We start from the raw sequence: 24952 nt of genomic DNA, 5'->3' as shown, positions 1-24952 counted from the left end.
AGATTCAAGGAAGAGATAAAAATCAGAAAGAAATACAACAAAATATGACAACTGCAATATAATATAAGTGTGTTCAAAGTAAGCATCTCTCTCGGGCCATAAAGGGATCATGGAAAGAATGAGATGTCTTATAACTAGTTAGTTCTCCTATATTCAGGATGTTTCCAAGTATATGCTATAGGACTGTTTCCTTATCAATAGTGTGAAAAGGAGTTCCTATACTGTGTAGGTCTTAACAAATCCCTGCTAGGCTAAGAATTTATGATTATTCATTGGTTATTTATGTCTTGTTTCTTTGATCCTTTTCACAGCCCTTTTTGCAAATCCCTATGTTTGTCTGTAGGTAAGATAAAGAATAGCCCTTCTTATTTGTACCCGTGTGACATTTTTCTCCAACTGCACTTTGTGCATTTTTTATACCACTCTGAACTACAGAGCTGAATCAATTGTGGGGAATGTGCTGAATATCCATCCATAAAGGGAAACGATTAATGACCTCTAACTGTGAATGGGCAAAAGCAATTTACAAGAGTGAGTGAGGGTCATATTTTATTGCAGGCAGGTGCCTTATTCCAACTTTGCAAACAGTTACCAAAAATGCACACAACCACAAATCTTTAGGCTTTCCATCCCCATGCAAAACCATTGTGAGTTCTGGACAAATGATGCCAACTGTGTTTTAACCCTGAACTCAATCTTCATATGTTAATAAAGACTGAAATAGATTGCTAGAGTACTCCTTGTAGCAGAAACCAAAAGAAAAAGCATTTTCCTTTCTAACCCACTCCACAGTGTACGTACTTCACCCAGCAAGAAAAGCAGCATCAAATTGTGTTTCTCACTACTTGGAGAACCCTTAGTGCATGGGCTAACTAATCTTGCATTTTTAAAATTTTCTTTCACCTTGGACTTTGTCCTTGTTCCACTAAACCGTGACTTTTAATCAGTGTATCATATTGTATTTTGTTTTTATCTTTTGGTAGTCATAGTAGGGGATATTAAAAGGTATGTGATATGGGAAAACACTGGTAAAATCTTTCTAGTATAAATTGTAAGATAACAAAAATAAAAACACTTATGATTTGGGTCCCTGTTTCTCACCTTGATGGTAATACCTCTAGTATAGTTTGGGCAAAGCCAATTCTAGTACTCAGTAAATGACCTGGGTGAGTTAGTCTACTTGTGAAACTTTGAGGTCAGGGCAGAAGAGTTAAACATTTGAAACCAAAGCCAAGATATATTCGCTACATTTTGCTGTATAACAAATTATATAAAACTTAGTAGCTTAACATAACGTGAATTTGTCATCTCCCAGTTTCCATGGGACAGGAGTCCAGGCACAGAATAACAAAGTTCTTTGCTAATAGCCTCTCAGCTCCAAAATCATAGTGTCAGTCAGGCTCCCTCATCATCTGTAGTCTGGGGTCCTTATGCAAGTTCATGTGGCTGTAGCAGAATTCAATTTCTTGCAGTTCAAAGACCGAGGTCCCCATTTCTTTGCTGGCTACCGGCATGGGGCCACTCTCAGCTCCTTGAAGCCATCCACAGTTCCTTGCCTTGTGCCCCATTCCATCTGCAGAGCCAGCAATGAAGAATCTCCCTTCTGTTGAATCCCTCTCTCATTTGAATCTCTGTTGCCGGAAAGAGCCTTGACCTCTTAAAGGTTAGCTTGATTAGGTCAGACCCACTGAACCTAATCTCCTTTCTTAAAGTTAACTGTGCCAAATAACAAAACCTAATTATGGGAGTGATATTGTGATATCACCTCATCATCACAGGTCCTTCTCACAATCAAGGGGAGGATATTATATAAGGGCATGGGTCTTGGGTGGTCATCTTAGAATTCTGTCTGCTACATAAGGCACTGAAGGGAGCATCATGAAACCAAGGCTTGGGCCAAGGCAAGTAAACTGTTATCTCCAGGAGGGCTGTCCAGAAAAGGCAGGGAGACAGCATCTCTGGAAATATGAATGTTCACACGAGTGAGGATAGAATCTTAGTTAAGATTAAGGTTTAGTTAAAACAGGATATTTTGACCAAGAAATGACATAGTTAAAAGTATCCTATTCACAATAGTTAGAGAAATGTGAATATTTGTAACTTAACATTCCCTACCTGAAAAGATTCTAGCATGTACCCTTCTGTGCAGCTGGGTACAAGCTAAAGTCTAAGGGTCCTCGGTAAGGCCAACTTATGAAATGTGATGAATGCTGAATGAATCAAAGGATTCAACACAATTGGCAATATCCAAAGGAACTTCTGGATACTTTTTCAGAGACAAAACAAAACAGCAACAAAAATAGCCAAATGGGGCTTCCACGGTATCCTCACTGCGGATCTGGTGATAGACTATCTAGGTTTGAATCCCAGCTCTCTAACTTACTAGTGATCTGACCTTGGGGAAAGTTATTCAACTTCATTTGTCTCATATAACTTGGCTGTAAAAACATATAAAGTTGATGTGCAATATATATGTATATTACATAATTTTATATTATATATTATATATAAACGTATATAAAATTATATATAATTTTTAAATGCCTGGCTTAGTTAATATGCAATAAAAATCAGTCATTATTACTACCATTAGTTGTTCATATTCCTCTTAATACCGTCCAGTACTAAACTTTGTATGTCTCCACCCTACCACTGACACCTCAAAGCTCCCAATGCACACGCCTGTAACACAGCACATTGTCGTTATTTGCTCCCACATCTATCTAACCTTAAGAAGAGAGAGCCATGCTCCTCACTGATGTATACCTCTAGGCCCACAGGAGACACTTTATAAATACAAGTTGCTTGAATATCACATATGCCTTAGCAGTAAATCATTTTTGCAGTATGAGTTTTCAGTTATGGCAGACACTGCCAGCTGCCCAGTTTACATTACACTTCTTACTAACAGAACCTGGATTTGGTTTGGGGGAACAATATGCTGGCCTCATGGATCCATCATCCCTTGTGGTATAATTCTGTCCAAAAGATGTGGGCATTAAAAAAAAAAAAAAAAAAAAGATGTGGGCGTAAATATCTGGAATTTCCCTGTCTGGCATGGGGTTGTGAGGTAGGAGGTGGAATGGTCATTTTTTGACTTTGAGGCATAAACTAGAAGAGAAAAAGACACAGATTAAGCATGGCAGTGTGGAAGACATAAGGAGTCTGGGGCATTGAGGGCTTGAGGATCTGCTGCATTAATACTGGACAGGGTACTCCTGTACTTCCTGAATTGTGAGAAAAATAAATGCCTATTTTGGTAAGCTACAATAGTGAGATTTCTGTTAAATGCAGACAGGCACAAGTTTTTAACATCAGTTTATTCAACACTGAAGGGCAAAGATCACCAACGAGCTTGCAGAATATAGTTAATCCATATTAATGCCATCCTTCTGCCACTCGATGACATGTAATTGGATATAGAACCACTGTACAAGTAACTTGAGTCAGGGTGAGAGGAAGTAAACAAGGAGAATAATACCTAAGGATATGCTTAACCATAACTTCAAGCAATGTAGAGCAATCATCCACTGCTGGGCAACAGAGAGAGGTTTTAATTTAGCATCTCATTTTGCATCTGAGGTTCCATATCATTCAATCAGCCTGAGAGAGAAAAGGGAACCACAAACAGAAAAGTGTAAGTGTGGCTACAGACCTCAAAGAATACGAGAGGAAGATCTCTTCTACAAAGTCATGATGCATTAGCTGTTTTAGGCAAATACGCGCAAATACATATATTTGTGTATTGTAATGTATATGTTTGTATATATACATTAACCTATTTATCAATGAAGTTCAGAATATCATTGCTGTTAAAAACACAGACTCGGAGCAGATTGCCTGGGTTGACATTCCACCTCTGCAGCTTATTACCTATGGGCCTCATCTTTGGGTCTCAGTTTTCTCATCTGCAAAATGGTTATAATAGAATATACCCACAGGATTATTAGAAGGATGTTATGAGTTGCTTAATATGAAGCACAGAGGAAAGGGTGTGGCACAGTCATATATGTATTAGCTAATATTATTTTTACGATGTCATAAAAGTAAACATGCTCATAACTGTCCATGTGCAAAACGGTGGGTTTACCACATCTATTTCCGCACCTCTATTCCATATAGATAAATGGAAAACCCATTGTTCTGGAAAACCCATTGCTCTGGTGTATGCAATTCTACTTTACATGTTGCAGATCCTTATGAATTTTAAAAAGTACCAGCAGCATCAACTAGAACTACCACTTATTGAATATTTACAATGTGCAGGTGCTGTGTTGAATACTTCACTTGCATTATCTCGTTTAATCCTCACAAAGAATGTAGCATTATTACAAGCCCTCTAAAGGCTTAGTAACTTGCCCATGGTAACAAAACAAGTAGGCAGAGGAACTGGAATTGGAATCCAAATCCAATTCTCTGTCTCCAGAGCCTGAACTTTTGTTTTTGGTGCTGTTATTTTTTATCTTTTGCACTATTTATTAACTTACATGACATGCCACTTCTGAAAAAAAAATTAAAGTCCCTGTTTTGGAGACTCATAAGTTTCTATTAATACAGGAAAATACTCTTGCGCTAATTTCTACAAACAAATCTCTTATTTGTCATTAATCTCTTCTACTTGATTCTAGAATGATAATGTTGGGAAAAATTTTAGAATAAAGAATAGCTAGTTTTAAAATGTAAAACCTGGGCTTCCCTGGTGGCGCAGTGGTTGAGAGTCCATCTGCCGATGCAGGGGACACGGGTTCGTGCCCAGGTCCGGGAAGATCCCACATGCCGCGGAGCGGCTGGGCCCGTGAGCCATGGCCGCTGAGCCTGCGCGTCCGGAGCCTGTGCTCCGCAATGGGAGAGGCCACAACGGTGAGAGGCCCGCGTATCAAAAAAAAAAAAAAAAAAAAGTAAAGCCTGAAATATTTGCTCAACCAAATGCTGAGTAAACCACTACTTTTTACCCATTCACATATGAAAAAGTCGAATAGTTAGAGGGCACAGAATGAAATATAATAAGCTTCTCCAGTACACACATCTGCCCCCTCCACCCCCAAAACCAAGCAGCCCTCGGCGCATTATACAGTTAAATCGCCTTGTTTGTTATCTGTTGAGCATGCTCTTTAGTACTTGCCAATTTAATTGCCTTAATCGTGTGCCTTAATTGCCTTAATCCGAAAGCACTTAGTCAAGAGGAGGCAACCTGAAGTCCATTCCACACTCCACTTGCGAGGGTAGGTGTCCTAGGACAGAGCCGTGTCAGCCTGGAGAAAGGGTGTATTTTTTCTAATCAGCATTAAGGGATGATCTCCTCTAGCAAGCACCTTGCATCCAGGATTGTGTCATCTTGTTCACCACCACCCAAGTAACTGGGGAAACAGCTGGTGCCAAATAAATGCTTGATTTAAAAAAAAAAAAAACCTGAACGACTAGTATGCAAAGGAAGGAAGGGAAAATTACTCCTCACCCTTCTCTCCTCTCCTGCACCCTGCACAGTTCAGGGCTGATGCTACTTCCTAGGATGTTCTCACCCAGAATATCTGTGCAATGTTATGAAATGGAAGGCCTGGGGCCTAATGCACAATTCTATCCAGAATGCACACTGTAGACGTGTGTAGCATAACAAATAACAAGATTAGACCCCGTGTGAGCTCTCTTTTGCATAATAAAATCCCACATGTTAAGATGCAGATTTATTTTAAGCCCTGGAAGTGCTGACCATATGCCTCAGTGGCTGAGGAGATGGCTACTTAATAGATAATCTGAAATGCACACCAAAGAACTAATCACGGCCATCTGATCATCACGCCCCATCAAAAACCAGAAGTGAGGAGCCAGGGAACAGAGGCAGAAACTGCCAACACATCTCACAGGCAGGGAGAGGCCAGGAGCCTAAAGGGATGGGATAATAAAATGAACATCTCCCCGTCCTAAATAACAACAAAATAACAGTAACATAATAACACAGCTCTATTACAGTGAGCTTGCTATGAAACATGCAATCAACTAAACATGTTACTTATTTAATCTTATTTAATCTCTTCTCTCTGGGGAAATTGATGAGGACCTTGATATTTCAGAGGGCAGGATATTTTCCAAAAACATCCTAAAATGTGGGGTCTCTACTCATAGTTCTGTTGACAGTCCAAGCTTTTGACCACCATCCTACAGAACATGGAACATCATAGATGCTAAATACTTGTTCACTGAACAACCATATAACACAGTGATACCAATTGTTTGTTATTAACTGAATTTAACAGCTCCTAGCGCATAACTTATAGTCCCACAATGTGTTCTTTAATATGTTGATCATTATGAATGGAATAGCTCTAAAATTTCCTGGACATTTCTCTGCCATCTCAATAATTGTTAGAGGACAGTTTGCCCCCTTTTTTTTTTTCTCTTTGCGGTACGCGGGCCTCCCACTGCCGTGGCCTCTCCCGCTGCGGAGCACAGGCTCCGGACGCGCAGGCTCAGCGGCCATGGCTCACGGGCCCAGCCGCTCCGCGGCACGTGGGATCCTCCCGGACCGGGGCACGAACCCGCGTCCCCTGCATCGGCAGGCGGACTCGCAACCACTGCGCCACCAGGGAAGCCCAGTTTGCCCTTTTTAAATGAATGCGTCATGAGCCAAACTGCATGTCTTTGAACTCCTTAGCTTCTGTATGCGTTTGCTAGGGTTCCTATGACCAATGGCTTAAAGAACAGAAGTTTATAGTTCTCACAGTTTTGGAAGCTACAAGTCCAAGATCAAGGCATCATCAGGGCTGATTCCTTTTGAGGGCTGTGAGTGAGAATCTGTTCCCTGTTTCTCCCCTACCTTCTGGTGGTTAGCTGGCAATTTTTGGTGTTATTTGCCTTGGACATACATCACTCCTACCTTTGCATGGCATTTATCTTCACATGCATTCTCCCTGTGTGTGTCTCTGTCCAAAGTTCCCCTTATAAGGACACCAGTCATAGTAGATTAGGGGCCCACCCTACTCCAGTATGACCTCATCTAAGCTAATTACAACTACGATAACCTCTTTCCAAATAAGGTCACATTCTGAGGTACTGGGAGTTAGGAATCCAACATACAATTGTGGCAGGGGGAGGGGGGGGACACGATTCAATCTGTAACGGTCTCTTATCTCTGTGCCTTTGCACACACTGTTTTCCACACTTAGAACACTCCCCCAACCATTGTATCTCTGTCTCCCATGCCCTTTACGATTGGCTAATTAATCGCTCAGGTCACTGCTACTATGTCCCTTCCTTCAGGAAGCCTTCCCTGATCTAGCTCAATGAATGTCAGCTAGTATTATGAATAATATGAATAATATCAGATACATATAAACCGTATTGAGCAGTCACATAGCAATGACAGAAAGCAATACTGAGGCTTCCTAATCCTTCTCTGTGATCGTTTGCTTTTTAGTTCTCTCACAATGTTTTCATCTGTTTTTTAATGGAAGAAAATTAAGTCTGCTCCTGAGCATTAGGGTGTTACACCTCTGTTGGTTTATTATTTTCTGATGCATCCTTTGCTGTGATAACAGATCTACAGGTCTGATGTCAGATTAACTCCCTTTTCCACATTCCACACTTTGTGACTGATCTCAAGCAAAGCAAAAAATAATATCTAATCCTCATTTCATCATCTCTGAAATCAAGATACAATTCTCAGGTTGCAGAGTTGATGTGAGGATTAGAGATATCATACATCTGGGATAGTGCTTGACTCATGATTGGTACGCAGATACTTGTTATTTGATAATTATTATAATTAGAATTATCACTAATTTATAAAATTAGTATTTTTGTTTCTTTTAGTCTATAATTTATTTTTCTAGTCTACAGGGCCAAAAGTAGAAAAGCTTATCTTTTGGACCTATCTGTAACAAGAGATTAACTATACTCTGACTAGGGCTTTTTCTACGAGCCAGTATGTAAGCTTTGGTGCACAAGCCTGTGAAATCTACTGAGATCCTTTGGAAACGCTTTTGGCTTGTCTTTGCTCATAATTTGATGTTTCATCAATCTGTAGCACAGTGTTATTAAGGTATCATTAAATATCTCTCAATATCATTTTAGTTAAGATACACAAGCACAGAGATAAATATTGAAAACAAGGAGAATCTTATAACTACCAAATAAGCTTTCCAGAAGCAAACGGTTAAAAATCTCATTAAACACATTTACTTCTATAGGAGGTAAGTAGATTGCTTATTTAACTTGAAACATTCACCACTTTATCTTAGATAATGTAACCAATGCTATATCAGACACAGGAAGACATAATAAAGTTCCAGAGTATTGCATAAGGCATATTCTTAAGACAATATACTTTGGTTTTGGTGGGGGAAGAGGGGCAGCAGAGTGTCATGAGCACTAGATTGAGGGTAAGAGACCTACGTTCCCTCCCTGTATTGCACCATGACCTCTGTCTCCCTTGTGAAATGAGGAGGGTCTAAATCTTCTCTTCAGCTTTAGGACTTTAATGATTCTGTAAATGCTCTCCAATAAGAGGTTGGTAATGCGGTAGAATTACAACACTCAGTTTGCAAATGTATCCTATTGACAAAGCTGAATCAGTAAATAGACCAATTCAAAGTCTCTTCAAATAATAAGTATAGTTTATATGCAGTTTACAAAGTAGTCCATTGATTATTAGATTGGCCTCACAAATTTCACCTGAAAATCTATTGGAGAAAATTTAGCTCTAGCTGCTTTGCAATCAGTTGGGTAGTTTAATATAGTGAAGAGTGAGTACAAGAAATGGAATAAAACCTATATACATAAACTCTTCATTTTTCAGTGAAAAAAGTAACTAAGATATTATAAAAAATGTTTGGATGCTATATTTAATATGAATGTTTAATATTAATATTTAATATGAATGTAAGTTAAAAAGGAATCAGCCAGACATTTTAGCCCTGACTACTAACATATATGGCAGTTTACTTCTTAAAATAGTCTAAAAATACTGCTGACTTAATGTTAAGTCAAATTTAAGACTCTTTGAAGCTTGAACATTTCATCAGTAAGGTACACTGGAAGATCACAATAACATTTGTTATAGATTAAAATAATTTTTTAAAAATCTACCATGGGGTCTTTTATGAATGCATTTAAATGGTTTGGTAACTAAAGAAATGTAAAATGGAGTTGTCTAAAATATAATTGTCATGAAGAGGAAAGATAATAACATATTTATGTTCCAAGGTATGATGGTACCTCATCTTCATAAGCTGACAACACCACTGAGAACAAAACATGGCTATTCGGCAATCACTCACTCATTGATTTATTCAACCAGTGACTTTCATTGAGAGCCTACCATATACCTGACATAAAGAAACAGATAACGTAAGTCAAACTTCTAGGAATGCTAAGATCTTACATCCTCAGGAGGCCAGGTATGTTATCAAACTTCAAACTCAGAGTAATTTGCATACAACTGTCACTCCGGAAATAAGGTATTATATTTTCTTTAAAAACTGGTAATCTGTGTATAACTGGCCTTTTAGTTCACATATTTACTTTACCTGAGCATCTCATAGCCTAACCATGTTAAGACAGGAAAATGATTTCTTAAAACGTATTTAAAACCTGAAGAGTGGCTGAAATTTGCGTCCATCCAACTTCCAGCCATCACCTGTTTATTTCACTGTTTAAAATTAAAGCTTCTTTTTTAGAACAGTTTTAGATTCACAGCACAATTGAGGGGGAAGTGCACAGGTTTCCCACATGTCCCCTGCCCCTACGTGCCCAGCCTCCCCTATGATCAACAGACCCCATCACAGTGATGCATTCGCTACAACTGATGAACCTGCATTGACACATCATAATCACCCAAAATCCATAGTTTACATTACAGTTTACTTTTGGTGCTGTACATTCTATGGGTTTGGACAGATGCACATATATCTATCATTATGGTACCATACAGTGCATTTTCACTGCCCTAAAAATCCTCTTTGCTTTGCCTATTCATCACTCCCCCGTCCCCAAACCCCTGGAAACTACTGATCTTTTCACTGTTTCCATAGTTTTGCCTTTTCCAGAAGGTCATATAGTTGGAATCATACAGTATGTAGCCTTTTCAGATGGACTTCTTTCACTTAGTAATATGCATTTAAGATTCTTCCATGTCTTTTCATGGCGTGATAGCTCATTTATTTTTAGTTCTGAACGGTATTCCATTGTCTGGATGTACCACAGTTTATTTTTCCATTCATCTACAGAAAGATACTTTGATGGCTTCCAAGTTTTGGCATGTATAGATAAAGAAGCTAAAAACATCCATGTGAAGGTTTCTGTGTAGATGTAAGTTTTTAACTCCTTTGGGTAGTTACCAAGGAGCATGACTGCTGAATAGTATGGTAAGAGTATGTTTAGTTTTGTAAGAAACGGCCAAACTGTCTTCCAAAGTGGCTGTACCATTTTGCATTCTCACCAGCATTGAATAAGAGTTCCTGTTGCTCCACATTCTCACCAGCACTTGATGTTGTCGGTGGTCTAGATTTCGCCCATTCCAATAGGTGTGTAGTGGTATCACATTGTTGTCTTAATTCACATTTCCCTGATGACATGACATAGAGTATCTTATCATATGTTTATTTACCATCTGTTTATCTTCTTTGGTGAGCTATCTATTATGATCTTTGACCCATTCTTTTAATCAGGTTGTTTGTTTTCTTATTATTGAGTTTTAAAAGTTCTTTGCATATTTTGAATATTAATCCATTTAAAAATTTTTACTAAGGATCTCTCATTTCTTCATTTAGTCCCGATACAGCTAGCAGATTAATCTTCTTTAAGTATGATCCCAATCACGCATTTTTAGACTAATACGTTTAACGGTCACCTTGTTAGTGAGGTTCTTTTTTAAGGTTCTTTTTCTCAACCTTAATGTCCGTTATTTTTATACACCAAAATAAATTTTCTGAGCTAATTTTCTCACATGGATATTCGGATAATAGCTGCTACATTTTAGGTACTTCTTACGGTTAAGAAAAATGAAAACTATGGCACACAACAAATACTCAGTAAATCACAATATTCAGTATTGTTACTGTTGAGACTCCATGATAGAAATAGTATGGTTACTACAAGAAAAGAAAATCTGATTTCAAATTCTAAATGTTACTAGCTAGCTCTTTGTCTTCAGACAGATGAATTAATCTCCTTGAGCTCTGGTTTTTATATTTGTAAGCTAGGGATAATAGATGATTGACTGATATGAGGTGGTATTAGATTAAGTAATTAATGAGGGTAATGTAGTTTAAAAAAAAAAAACAAGGAGAGTTTGTTTTCATTCTCTTTCATCATTTATGTACTCTATACTCTAGCTTCAGGCTAATCACTGTTTATTTATTATAGCTGTCCTTTCCTGCCACCAAAGTTTTTCTTGGGCTAGTCCCTTAACTAGCACTCCTACAGCTCCATCTTTCAACACGTTACCCATCATATAAAAGCTCATCTGAAATATATCCTTTATTAAAATTCCAGAGATTTTTTTTTACTAAGAAATATCCTCACTACCCCCTATAGCCCCCTATATCATACCAAATATAATACTTGTATATATCCTCCTTATTTATATATAACACTTCCTTCCCCCATCTAGACTTTTAGCTATAAAAAGCAGGGATGGACATGTTATTCTTTTCCATGTCTCTTAAATTACCTACTCCAAACGCCCTGCACATAAGAAACATCCAGTAAACTTTGAGTTAACTATGTTATGATTTTTCTGTATATTTTGGACTCTATTACAGAACTCTTTACTTTCCATTTAAAGTAAGTTCTATATTTAGGAGCATTTCACATCAAGCAGAATACATAACATATTTAACTTCCTATTGATTTACCCACACATCTTTTCAAATTTTCCCTGAAGATGTAGGATCATGGGTTGGGACAGTCACAGAGGACAGCTAAAGAAGATTAGAGTAAGTGTAGCTCAGAGGAAATTCAACAGTGAACTGGCGCGCCCTGCTTCTAACATTATAAACAAAACAAGACAACTCAGCAGAAGGAAAGAGGCTAGCACTGTCAAAGTGGACGTGGAGGTCAGAGTTGGCTCACCAGGCTTGGGGTTCTCCATTCACTACCCTAACTTGTTAAAGCTGTCCCTAGCCAGAGGTCCAAAGAAGGCCTATTCTTGAAACCTAGTACCATTTTCCAGTAGTAGTTGTAGTGATGAAAATATAACACTGATACTTATTATCCTCATTTACATAGCATTCTCACTTCCTTATTTGTGTTGCAACACAATTCTGTGAGATGGTTTTATCCAATCTGTCTTTATTATGAGAACTCTGTGGCTCAGAGTGACTAACCGAACTGACCCAGAGTTACTAATATATCCACAGAGGATTCCAGACAAAAATTAGTCTCTCAGTCCACCCCCACCCTCCTAGTACACCACACTTCACAGCTTCTCTTTACCCTTATTTTCCAACTGATACCGCTGAAATGTTGAGAGGCAAGTAACAAAATAAAAAATAAAATAGCAGATATGCTATTTTTGGCACTTTAAACCAGTGCCAAAAGGCAAAGGAAAAAATATCAAACAATTTTGGTGTAAGAAATTACTGAAAGCCTTTATTTCTCAAGGAAAAAAGAACGCCTTAGGTCAGAACTGAGTAAGGAGAATTTTCTAGCTGTGAAGTAGAACTCTCCCTTCTTGGAAGGGGGTGATACAATACAACCCAAGTAGTCTGCAGGCGCTTCAGAAAGAGGGCTGAGTCCAAAGCTCTTTTTCAGAAGTGTGATAGGGCTCCCTCTCACCTCTCGGACCAATGGATATCAGCCAGAGTGCGATTGTTTCTGGTACTTTAAACACCCTGTCACCTTCATCCTGAAGTTTAAAGGGACAGAAAGCAGAGATGGGGATGCCCTGAGATATGTGTGACTTCACAGGCCTGTAGAGCTTGGGGAGATATTGACAGTTGTTATATTTTTGTTAAATCCTTTTCCAGAAATAGAAAATACAGCTGCTCTTTATTTCTTCTACATAGTCATTTTTTGTTTTTTATTTTTGTCCATAAAAAATTTTGAAAGTTACGTGGTTTACTATCTGAAGATAGAGTGTTTCCCTTGTCAAAATCCACAACAGATATTCCTCCCTACCCACTAACACCACGGAATAAAATAAATGCTGCCCACTGGCCTTAACGATGGCACAACATAATATCTGCCTATAAACTGACTTGCTAAACCACATGGGAACTTGTCTCCTGTTATAAATGTAGCATTATGTAATCCACCCAGAAAAATGACAATGGCACAAAAGCAGCATTAATTAGGACCGTATTTCTTTCTACTTAGGCCTCCTACATAACATCTTCATGTAATTTTGGTTTGTGGTCTAAAATAATTGTTTCTATAGAAAAACGATTGTAACAGTTTTGCAGTTATACGTGTTCACTTTTTAAAACCACAGATCCCATATACAGAACCGACAGAAGGATGAAAATATTAACCAAGGAAAAGATTCAAGCTGGTATTGCACAAATAAATATTTCCTACATCTGAAAAAAAGGAAAAGCAAGAGGAATAGGAGAAAGGTTATTCCAGAATCCTCCAGTATTTTCAATGGGAAATTTAAGCAGTAACTCTAATAATTTGGTCTGAGGGCTGCTTGAAAAAGAAAATCAAACCCATATCGATATATGCGGTAGATACATTTTACACTGATAATTTGTACTTTATGAAAAAGAAGACATATCGACTTTTTAAAAATGTTGCTATAATAACTATTTACCCAGAAAATGTTTCAAAACAGTCTTATTTGGGGCAGGCAAGTGGGAGGAGGTTAAGCTAAGATCCCAGAGTGAAGGCTATTTTAGAAATATCAGTGAAAAAGAAAAAGCAATTCTTCTCAACAAGACTTATGATTAAAAATGAGTTTTTAAACTGTTAATGTGCCCTTGTCAATACTAGTTTCTAACTCATTTTCATTCTTGATCCTTTTAAGAAAAGTATACATGGATGACATTAAAATGCATATTATATCAAGGTGACTGTCACCTTCTTTTTAAAAATCCTTTTGGCAAAGTGTAAGGTAGAGAGTTTTATGATAGTCTCCTGACGATGGAAAGCTGACCCTGGCCCGCAGTGGGGGGTGGGGGGGAGGGGAGGTGTAAGAGTTTGGGAGCACTGTGATGGCAGATGCTTCCCGTTTGCTCAGAGGCCAGCCAGGACTACCTTGAGGCTATTGTATCTGCTTTCTATATGCCTTCAGTGGCGTAGGGTTAGTCTTATAAGTAGCTTCTAGGTGTTGCTAATTGAGCCATATAGGCCTTGAACCTGTGATCATGACCCTGCTTCTGCTAAGGCCTAATACCCTTGAGTTGAGTATAACACTGCTTCATTTCTGAAAGGCCCTTTAGAACCCACTAACCCCCTTGCAGGTACTTCTACACATACTTTGGGACAACCTCTGACCAAATCCATTCCAGAAGAGTTGGACATCTAATACACTGAAGTCCCTGTGTTAGAAAACATTTACACAGCTTCTGAAATCTCCCTACAACACCACTATTTTGTAGGTAACAAATCCAAGGCACAGAACATCAGTGCTGAGATTCAAACCCAGGTCCTCTGAGCTCCTATCCATTGTTAGTGCTCCTAAACCACACTACCCTTCTGGGCACTGGTCACATACAAACTATGCTACGAATGCTCTTCAGTAGGTCTACCTGTAAATAAAAAACAGAGGCCACCGAAAGAAATGCCCTCTATAACCTAGTACTTAAACAGGCACAAAGATGGTAGGACACTGAGAAAGTACTTATTCTCATCATATATTTAAGCCAAATAGATATTTCTTCTCCTCTTCTTGCTATCTGAAAGCTGAAAGTGGCTTATGGTGAGTAAAAAAGTTCAGATGTGGGCCTCCCTAGGGAAATAGCCTAGCAGAGCCGTTAAAAGCATGGACTCTGGGGTCAGACACCTCAGTTCATCTTTTAGCTTTGTTATTTACTAGCTGTGTGGCTATGGGCAGCTTATTTAATCCCCTGTGTCTCAGCCTCTTCCCAGATATACACACAGAGACTCAAAAAGGATATCCATAATATAAATGTAAGCCCTGTTCCTTAATCTAACCATTCCATCTATAACACATTAAGTTTTAAAATATACATACTGCGAAGATTTTGTGCAAATCTTTTTGGTGCAAATTTATTGCACTGTTTTTATGTTAAAATTTTTATTTTGTTACATATATTGTTTCAAAATTATCACAATAATTTCTGTGACTTTTTTTGGTATTTCTTGAATTTTTAATATTCCAAGAGTCTGAAAAAAAAAAATGAACATGACGTGGCTCTCCAGACCTTGGAAGGTCCTGATTTAAACACAGTGATGCTTACTTTCTTCATCCATAGCATGGGCTGGCTATTAATGGCTACCATATACTATTTTTGGGTGAAGAGTAAATAAAATAGTATATATAAAGGACCTCAATCAATCATTGCCATTGTTATTTTTCAGAGAGGAAAAATCACTCTTTTAAAAATTTACTACTGGTTCTCTGATTAGCCAGTGTACTGTCAAAATTCAGGTAAGGGATCTTAAATGAAAATTTTACAAACCTCTGTAGACCTCTCCCACGTCCAGAGCCTCTCTGGATAAGACAGAGGAAAATGTGTTCTCGTTAACTCTCCTTTTTCCTCAATAGTTAGGGACAATGGGAAGAGAAAGCATAAAAGACAAACGTGTGGGGCTGAAAATATCATAGTAAGTACATAGTTATAAACCTAACTCTTAATAAAATTGAAAACTTGGAAAGAAGTCAGGAAAAGCTGAAGAATGGCCACTATTGCTTTCACCGTCACAGCCCTGCCCCTGCACTCCCATGTTTTAAATAAACACACACACATTCTTTGTAGAAGACATTAATGCCAAAACATGTCATGGCACTGAGAAGAATTGCAGAACACGGAAATTTAAAATGGAGTATCCACTAGACAAACAGGCACACAGTCAGATGGCTTTTCATACAATGGAATTTCTTTTAGGAGCATTATGAGATACTGTTTGCAATGGGTCAGAAGGTAAATCATAAAAGCATATCAACCCCGTAGCAAAACTTGTGTAGCGATGAGCCTTGAAGTCCTCATCTGTCCCCTGACCACACATGGAGTCCCTCTCTGTCTTTTGTCATTTTCTGTTATTGTGGATTGAGGAGGGTAAAAACTTACTTTAGTATCAGCTGTAGTAAAACGTAAATAACAGATAATTTATTAAAATTTATGTAGTAAAAGACAGATTTATTAATGTCAAAACAATCAGTGACAAAAGCTTCTTTATTTTCTCTGGCTGCCATTTTGCTCCAAGCATTTCTCTGACTGTACCTACACGGCTGTGGTTCCTGCCTATAAAAGAATATCAGAGTCCTTTCAAACATTTTACTGGAACCAAAATAAGAGATGACTTTTCAAAGTGAATGCATAAGAATAAAACTGGAATGTCTCAGCTTTGTTACTTTTTTAAGATGAGAGCATAATGCACTGAGGTAACACTGCTTCTCTCTGATTTAGAGGAACGGCTTGACGGTAAGATATATGGTACTTTGTCCATAATAACTTTTGTTTTCTTTATGTCATCAATTGAGCTAGATCTTTACCTCATTAGAGCATTTGCAAATGCATCATTGCAGCAGATCATCTCTCCACATTACTGTATCCATTATCTATAGAGCAAGTTCATCCAATTTCCCCAGCAGTTTATGAGAAAAAACAAATCAAAAAAGGCCTCCTTTCCCATATATCAGTGTAATTTATGCCAGTGTTAGAGCCCAAGTATTTGTATTTTCTCTGGCTTTTCTATTTGCTTAACATATGAAGTAGAAAAGTTAATATTCTTCGGGAAAAAAACTCTGCTCTGGTCTCCGCTGATTTGAACATAAAGTTCAAAAGGAGATGGTATCTTATAAAGACTCTAAGCTTACTGCATTAAATGAACAATACTAATCTCTGTGTTTCACAGAGTACTTCCTCAGAGCAGTTTTATAGACATTAAGTGAAAATGCCAAAGCTGTCTTTTAGATAGAAAACGATAAAGGAAACTCCTTTAGACATTCCTTCTGGTCTTTCATGGAATAAAGAGATGGTAAAGCATAAAAGGGAAAAGCTGCAGAAAGCTTTCATGATTTCATAGGCCTGTCTTCGTTAATTTGAGCTGCTATCACAGAATACCACAGACTAGGTAGCTTACAAACAATATACATTTATTTCTCACCGTACTGGAGGCTGGGAGGTCCAAGATCACGGCACTGGTAGATTCAGTGTGGTGGCTGACAAAGGCTCACTTCCTGGCTCATAGATGGTGCTGCCCATGGAAAGGGCTAGGGAGCTTTGTGAGGTTTCTTTTATATGAGCATTAATCCCACTCATAAGGGCTCCACCCTCAAGATCTAAACACCCCCCAAAGGCCCCAACTCCTAATACCATCACACTGGTCATCAATATTTCAACATTTGGCAGGGACACAAACATGCAGACCACACTTGTCTATGGGGACCGTACATATTTCTCTGTAGCCCCGGCCACCTCTATTCTTGATTTCACATGTTCAGCAATTCAAAAATGATCTATTGGGGTTTCCCTGGTGGCGCAGTGGTTGAGAGTCTGCCTGCCGATGCAGGGGGCACGGGTTCGTGCCCCGGTCCGGGAAGAACCCACATGCCGTGGAGGGGCTGGGCCCGTGAGCCATGGCCGCTGAGCCTGCGCGTCCGGAGCCTGTGCTCCGCAACGGGAGAGGCCACAACAGTGAGAGGCCCGCGTACCGCAAAAAAAAAAAAAAAAAAAAAATCTATTGAAAATCTTCACTGTGCTTTGCTCGAATTAAAGACATAGTATATAAACAATAATCACTACCCTTATTGGGCTCCTGGTCTTGGGGTTGGGCTACATGAGGGAGGACGCTGGAGAAAGAGCCGGGGATAGACTATAACAATTACACCATGGTAAGAGTTTGCACAGGGTGCTGTGTGATTTCACACAATAACCATGTGCCCAGACATGGTTTTATGTTTTTGTATGAAACTTTCAAATCCACGATGATTGCCTATGTGCACAGCACAGCTAAGTCTTATTCCACAAAAAGATGAGACGACAATTACTGTTTCCTTATTCCATACATTGGCTGTCTCTACAATGGGTGTGGGAAGAAAACACTATTAACTAATATGAATAATGTTTCTGTTTATTTTTAAAAGACAATTAAATTGCACTAACCCTTAATGGACTCATTGCTTGTATGCCAGTAAAGCACAGAAGTACCTGATAGGAGAGACAGCTATATAGTGGCACACGCTGTGCAGTGAGGCACCCTCACACTCAACATGCTGCAAAGTCTTCTAGTTTGTGTGTGCCTGGTTAGGTCGGTTTATATACCACATTATTTGGTGTTATTCCATTGCAGTTCACACTCACAAAAGAAACAACAAAAATAAATGATTCGTAAAAAGAAAGCCTGGATTGTAAACAATACTCATGATGCACACCCAGGACAAGAACATGGCAGAGGTGACGCTTCTGCTCCTGGCAAGATCTTGCTTTCAGTCAGATGGCAGGTAAAGGAAATGATTTATTCAGATCAGACGCTATGGACATTAGAGTTACATTCTGTATCTTAAAAATGAACTTTACCCTACATACATGATGTGGACTTTTAACAACTGCTGTATGAAGGCAGGGATACAAGGGAAAATACTTATGTTCAGTAAGTGGGAGGTGTGTTGTGCTTCTTTCATTTTGATATACATATGTATGTGAGAACTTTTTCAACCATTAAAAGCAAGTATAGACTATACTGAACTTAAAACTAAGTTTGGAACTAATAGAAAAAAAAAAAAAAACCCAAGCCAAAGTAAAATCAAGATTTTCAAAAATAATTAAGAAGGTATAATCATATTGTTCTCACTAAGGTTATTATAAATATTCTGTTATTATATACAAGAAATAACATGATATATATTTTTCTAAAATTTTAATACACAAAAGGTTTAAGTTTTGTTAATTAAAATGTTTATTTATTTAATGTCTATTTCAATATTTTACATTTTAATTTTTGTATTTTTATAATACACACAATATTTTAGTAGAGTAGTTATGTGTATAATAAATAAAGACACACATATTAAGGAGTATGTCCTATCTAAAGCTGTTTCTTTTTTTTTTTATTTTACTTGTAAGGCAGATAATCAACACTATGATGACCACTGTTGTTGACCACAGGAAACCACTTCAGACACAAGTCAATGTGTGTCCTCCAAACATATCTAAAATTAATCAAAGGACTGCAACTAAAGATATTACCTTTCAAGCTAAGCAGCACTGCTTCTAAAATATTAAGCAGAAGCATGGTCTAAATAACAACCTTTTGTGAGGAGTCTGCCTGGGCCTACTGATCTCTAACAGCTGAAGGAGAATGCATTTCTCTGACCAATACAGCAATCTTGGTGGGTTGGTTTATAAAATCTGCTAATCTGGTTTGACTTGGGAGCTATATTCAAGCCTAGAACTAAAGTCTATATTTTTTTCATAGACGTACATATACATTTCTTACACACACGTGTGCATACACACCCCCACATATATATATATGTGGAGGGAAGGGGAGAGGGAGGGAGGGAGGGAGGGAGGGAGGGAGAGAGAGAGAGAGAGAGAGAGAGAGGGAGAGAGAGAGAGGGAGAGAGAGAGAGAGACAGGGAGAGAGAGAGACAGGGAGAGAGAGAGACAGGGAGAGAGAGAGACAGGGAGAGAGAGAGGGTGAGCAGGGGAGAGAGGAAGAACCCACATTGCTTGAGTACCTGCTTATGTCAGGACTTCCAAAACATTTTTTTTCTTTTTCATGTCATCATCACATATGAATCCCTCAACAAACACTCATATAAGCAAGTGTGGTTTAAAGCACTTTTTGTATTACTCATTTAATTCTCATAATAGCACTGTGAGATAAAGGCTTTTACTGTCCCCATTTTACAGATGAAGAAACTGAGGCATAGAGAGATTAAATCCCAAAGTTATATAGACTTTGGGTGCAAAAAAAGGTTTTGAATTAGGCAGTCTGGTCCAGAGTCCATATTCTTGCTCATTATGCTGTTTACTGAGGGAGAAACTAAGGGCAAGAGAGGTCAATTTTCATATTCATATTTATACGACTTATTTTTTCTCCATTACCATAATCTCACCACTATTCTTTTGCAAAACATGGAACTTTTCATGAACATAAACCCCAAAGTTGAAAAGCATTCAGAGTTAAGTCTCTTGCACCTTTTTTGTTCTGTGTTATAGAAAAAGGATCTATGTGGGTAAAGATGGAGATTTTCAAAGTAAAATCTGTGAGCAGAACAGTCACCTCTGCCATGTTCTTGTCCTGGGCATGTATTAACAGTATTCTTTGTAATCCAAGGTTGCTTTTTATGAATCACTTACTATACTTTAGAAGATATTAAATTTTTCATGACAATCTTATTTTGAATAATCCTTAAATATAAGTCTTCTAATCTTCCATGATAGAATTTGTCTATGCTAAAATATTTGTTATTTTTCTGAAGAAAATATCCATAAGTGGTAAGATTCCAATTTTTTTTCATTTGTAGTAAAATAATCTTCACTTAGGATTTGCTACCAAGATGAACAAGACACACATCTGAAATGATGAGACTGTAACACATAAAATATATTTCTTAATGCTGAAATAGAATATTTCCATTAAATTTGAAGACTAAGATGAATTATATTTAATTTAAATTTTGAACCACATCTGATAAAATAAGTAGAATTTTATGAATAGAAAGTTCTCAAAAATTTTTAGTAATGCGTTTTGTTTGCCACTGGTTTAATCATTCTTTTTCTTTAGGAATCCAAATTGGAAAAGAAGTAGTAAAGCTGTCACTGTTTGCAGATGACATGATACTATACATAGAGAATCCTAAAGATGCTACTAGAAAAATACTAGAGCTAATGAATGAATGTGGTAAGGTAGCAGGATACACAATTAATGCACAGAAATCTCTTGTATTCCTATACACTAATGATGAAAAATCTGAAAGAGAAATTAAAGAAACACTCGCATTTACCAGTGCAACAAAAAGAATAAAATACCTAGGAATAAACCCACCTAAGGAGACAAAACACCCGTATGAAGAAAACTATAAGACACTGATTAAAGATGATACAAATTAAAGATGATACAAACAGATGGAGAGATATACCACGTTCTTGGATTGGAAGATTCAACATTGTGAAAATGACTCTACTACCCAAAGCAATCTACAGATTCAATGCAATCCCTATCAAATTACCAATGGCATTTTTCACAGAACTAGAACAAAAAATTTCACAATTTGCATGGAAGCACAAAAGACCCCAAATAGCTGAAGCAATCTTGAGAAAGAAAAACGGAGCTGGAGGAATCAGGCTCCTGGACTTCAGACTATACTGCAAAGCTACAGTAATCAAGACAGTATGGTATTGGAACAAAAACAGAAATATAGATCAAGGGAACAGAATAGAAAGCCCAGAGATAAACCCACACACATATGGTCACTTTATCTTTGATAAAGGAGGCAAGAATATACAAGGAGAAAAGACAGCCTCTTCAATAAGTGGTGTTGGGAAAACTGGACAGCTACATGTAAAAGGATGAAATTAGAACACTCCCTAACACCATACACAAAAAATAAACTCAAAATGGATTAAAGACCTAAATGTAAGGCTAGACACTAAAAACTCTTAGAGGAAAACATAGGCAGAACACTCTATGACACAAATCACAGCAAGATCCTTTTTGACCCACCTCCTAGAGAAATGGAAATAAAAACAAAAAAGAAAAAACAAATGGGACCTAATGAAACTTAAAAGCTTTTGCACAGCAAAGGAAACCATAAACGAGATGAAAAGGCAACCCTCAGAATGGGGGAAAATATTTGCAAAGGAAGAAACTGACAAAGGATTAATCTCCAAAATATACAATCAGCTCATGCAGCTCAATGTCAAAGAAACAAACAACCCAATGCAAAAATGGGCAGAAGACCTAAATAGACATTTCTCCAGACATACAGATTGCTGACAAACACATGAAAGGATGCTCAACATCACTAATCATTAGAGAAATGCAAATCAAAACTACAATGAGGTATCACCTCACACCAGTCAGAATGACCATCATCAAAAAAATCTACAAACAATAAATGCTGGAGAGGGTGTGGAGAAAAGGGAACCCTCTTGCACTCTCGGTGGGAATGTAAATTGATACAGCCACTATAGAGAACAGTATGGAGATTCCTTAAAAAACTAAAAATAGAACTACCATATGACCCAGCAATCCCAGTACTGGGCATATATCCTGAGAAAACCATAATTCAAAAAGAGTCATGTACCAAAATGTTCATTGCAGCTCTATTTATAATAGCCAGGACATGGAAGCAACCTAAGTGTCCATCGACAGATGAATGGATAAAGAAGATGTGGCACATATATACAATGGAATATTACTCAGCCATAAAAGGAAATGAAATTGAGTTATTTGTAGTGAGGTGGATGGACCTAGAGTCTGTCATATAGAGTGAAGTAAGTCAGAAAGAGAAAAACAAATACCATATGCTAACACATATATATGGAATCTGAAAAAAAATGGTTCTGACGAACCTAGGGGCAGGACAGGAATAAAGACGCAGACGTAGAGAATGGACTTGTGGACATGGGGAGGGGAAAGGGTAAGCTGGGACGAAGTGAGAGAGTGGCATGGACTTATATACACTACCAAATGTAAAATAGATAGCTAGTGGGAAGCAGCCGCATAGCATAGGGAGATCAGCTAGGTGCTTTGTGACCACCTAGAGGGGTGGGATAGGGAGGGTGGGAGGGAGACACAAGAGGTAGGAGATATGGGGATACATGTATATGTAAAGCTGATTCACTTTGTTATAAAGCAGAAACTAACACACCATTGTAAACCAAGTATACTCCAATAAAGATGTTTAAAAAAATGAAATAAAAATGGGTCACTTGGTGTCATTTTGTTTCTACTCTGTTTCTTACAGGTCATATTCAGAGTTGACTGAGCACCATAAGTGTTCAACAGATTTTGATTTTATTTTTATCACATGCCTCATAAAACGAATTTAGAAACCTAAAAATCTGTCACTAAGATATTGAATTATGAACAGTCAGAGCTTATTGAATTCCCCAAATCTAACAAGAATGTTTGGCTATGAAAGCAAACAAATACTCTTCAGATATAGCCAGCCACATTTAAGAAATTCATACAGAGATCTAGAAGATTCTGCAGTGCCATGACTGATAGCATGTCAATTTTTCAGAAGCCAGTAACCTGTTTTTGGAAGACTCTTCCTTCTGCATGGGTGCCCAATGTAATTCCCATCACAGAGTGATTCGGATCTACTTTGGAATTATAATGGAGGTCAAGTAAATTTGTGGAAAATTCCCACCACTGGCCCATTTAGAGTTATTTTCTACGTGGACATTCTTCCTATGTTACCTCCACTTCACAGAATCTTCATCACATTTCAACTGTCAGCAGAATGCAGTTTTTCTCCCGGCTATACTTCATCATTTTTCTGTTGCTATTAATGGATCTATATTATTTATGGATCCCCTTCTGCTAACATTACTCAGAAGCAGAGGTGTTACAAGGCTTTGAGCTCTACACCAGAGTACCAGCCTGATACCTAGGCCGCAATGCACATGTTGGGGGCAGGGGTGGGGGAGGGCAGGAACAAACCCAAATAGCTTGCAAAAATATTCAAAAGTATTCATTTTAAAGGTCTAATGATTCCCAGGAAGAAAGCTAGATACTTACAAAGCTGAATGAAACCCCAGAAATGCCCCTCTCACTCAAAGGCCATACTTCAAGCAAACACATCCCCTTGGAGCCCAGTCCTGAAGTTTGAAGTAAATAAATTCTCCTAGATGTACCAAGGATGCTGCAGTAAAGCTGTGTACTTCATAGACCTTCTCTTAGAGCTTGATTGTTGCTTACTTAACATATAAGGCAGGGATAGGAGAGATCTGATTTAAGATATATATCTGCACCATCTCTGACCTGGGATCATTCCTTAACCTCTGCCAGTTGTGGTTTCCTCCTTTGAGAAGAGGGATAATAGCACCCATTCCTAGAATTGTTGGGGACTTTAACTGAGTAAAAACCTTCTGATCACAACTTACTTATCACCAGGAGAGAAAAATAAAGGTCAGTGTATATTAAACACGTGTTTTTTTTAATCAGCCTAGCATATATTTGTTGGTAGGTATGTTTGCTTTCTAATTTGTTTCTGTCTAGTTCAGATACCATAAGGTTCCTTATAAGGGTTGGAGGGAGGGCGGGTGACTTTTGGGATAACAACAATGTCCTCGTTATCTGTCACTGGGTAACAAATTTAGTGGATTAAAACAGTAAACATTTATTGCACAGTTTCCAGTGGGCCAGGACTTTGCAAGTGGTTTACCTGGGTGGTTCTGGCCGAGGGTCTTTCATGAGGTTGCCGTCAAGACATAGGGCTGCCAGCATTTGAAGGTTTGACAGGACCAGAGGATCTGCTTCCAAGATGGTACACTCCCATGGCTATTGACAGGAGGCCTCACTTCCTCACCATGTGTGTTTCTCCATAGACTGACCTCACGACATGGCCACTGGCTTCCCCAAAGAGATCCAACAGAGACTGGGAGTGACTTCAGTGAAAGCCATAGTATCTTTTATAACCTAATCTTGAAAGTGACATACCATCATGTCTTCTGTACTGTAATGGTGACACAGATCAACCCTGGTACTTGTACAGTGTGGGAAGGAACTACCTGAGGGTGTGAACACCAGAAATCACTGGAGGCCAGTAGCATTTACATAGCATCTCTCAAGTTATAAAGTGCTGTTCACAAAGAAAACTGCTCTATGAAGTAAGTAATAAGAAAGTTTAAATTACCTGCCTATGGCCACAATT

At 38.2% G+C, this 24952-nt stretch overlaps 1 protein-coding gene and 1 long non-coding RNA gene across 4 annotated transcripts in view; one reads left to right on the top strand and one right to left on the bottom strand.

Annotated features, from left to right (window-relative positions):
* The window catches only part of KCNIP4 (potassium voltage-gated channel interacting protein 4), a 1200268-nt gene that overhangs the window by 900094 nt on the left and 275222 nt on the right, over positions 1 to 24952 (bottom strand). The window lies entirely within an intron of this gene.
* The window catches only part of LOC125964175 (uncharacterized), a 392160-nt gene that overhangs the window by 236376 nt on the left and 130832 nt on the right, over positions 1 to 24952 (top strand). Inside the window, exon 1 of one of the 2 annotated variants that reach the window (XR_007476834.1) lies at positions 22368 to 22560. The exons of the other annotated variant lie outside the window; for it this stretch is intronic. This is a non-coding gene — a long non-coding RNA (uncharacterized LOC125964175). Of the gene's footprint in view, positions 1 to 22367; positions 22561 to 24952 lie in introns of those variants that run through there. 2 annotated transcript variants of the gene reach the window in all.

The sequence above is a fragment of the Orcinus orca genome, chromosome 4 (genome assembly GCF_937001465.1).
Source record: "Orcinus orca chromosome 4, mOrcOrc1.1, whole genome shotgun sequence".
In the NCBI taxonomy this organism is placed as follows: Eukaryota; Metazoa; Chordata; class Mammalia; order Artiodactyla; family Delphinidae; genus Orcinus; species Orcinus orca.
Note: the sequence above shows the minus strand (reverse complement) of the source record. Positions and strands in the feature narration are given on the sequence as shown.